Raw genomic sequence first — 593 nt, 5'->3', positions numbered from 1 at the left:
TGTCTTTAGCCCTAGTCTCTACTCCAAAACATGAAGAGTTGGAGCTTGAGAAGAGTCAGCTCAGTTAACCTGAACAAACTGTTAGCTAGCTAACTAGCCAGCAAACACACAACTTTATTTGTATAGCACTTTTCTAAAAACAATATTTACAAAGTGCTTTACATACAATAAAACCCAAAAGCAGTGATGTGAAACTACCACAATGAATGATAGAAAAAAAATATATATATATAATAGAAAATAGGAATAAAAGGTAATATATGAGGTAAACAGGTACAACTAAAAACACACAAACAAACAGAGATACAATTAAAAACAGATCGAACTTTACATAAAAGTGTGTGCTGAAAAAAATTGATAAAAAATAGGAATAAAAGGTAATACAAGAGATAAACAGGTATTTCTACTTGTATTAACCCCAGTGTATTTCAAGGTTATTATCGTTAATGAAAACTAACTAAATAACGAAAACTAGGTGTGAAAAAACATTTTCGGTAACTGAAATAAAAATAAAAACGAGGCTTTACAAAAAAACGATAACTAACTGAAACTGTATTGTGTGTTTACAAAACTAACTAAAATAAACTAAAATT

The sequence above is a fragment of the Centroberyx affinis genome, unplaced genomic scaffold, assembly GCF_046629955.1.
Source record: "Centroberyx affinis isolate AG114_WGS23_722 - 3 ecotype Tasmania unplaced genomic scaffold, CSIRO-AGI_Caff_v1 ptg008527l_1, whole genome shotgun sequence".
In the NCBI taxonomy this organism is placed as follows: Eukaryota; Metazoa; Chordata; class Actinopteri; order Beryciformes; family Berycidae; genus Centroberyx; species Centroberyx affinis.
This window is presented reverse-complemented; position numbering follows the sequence as displayed.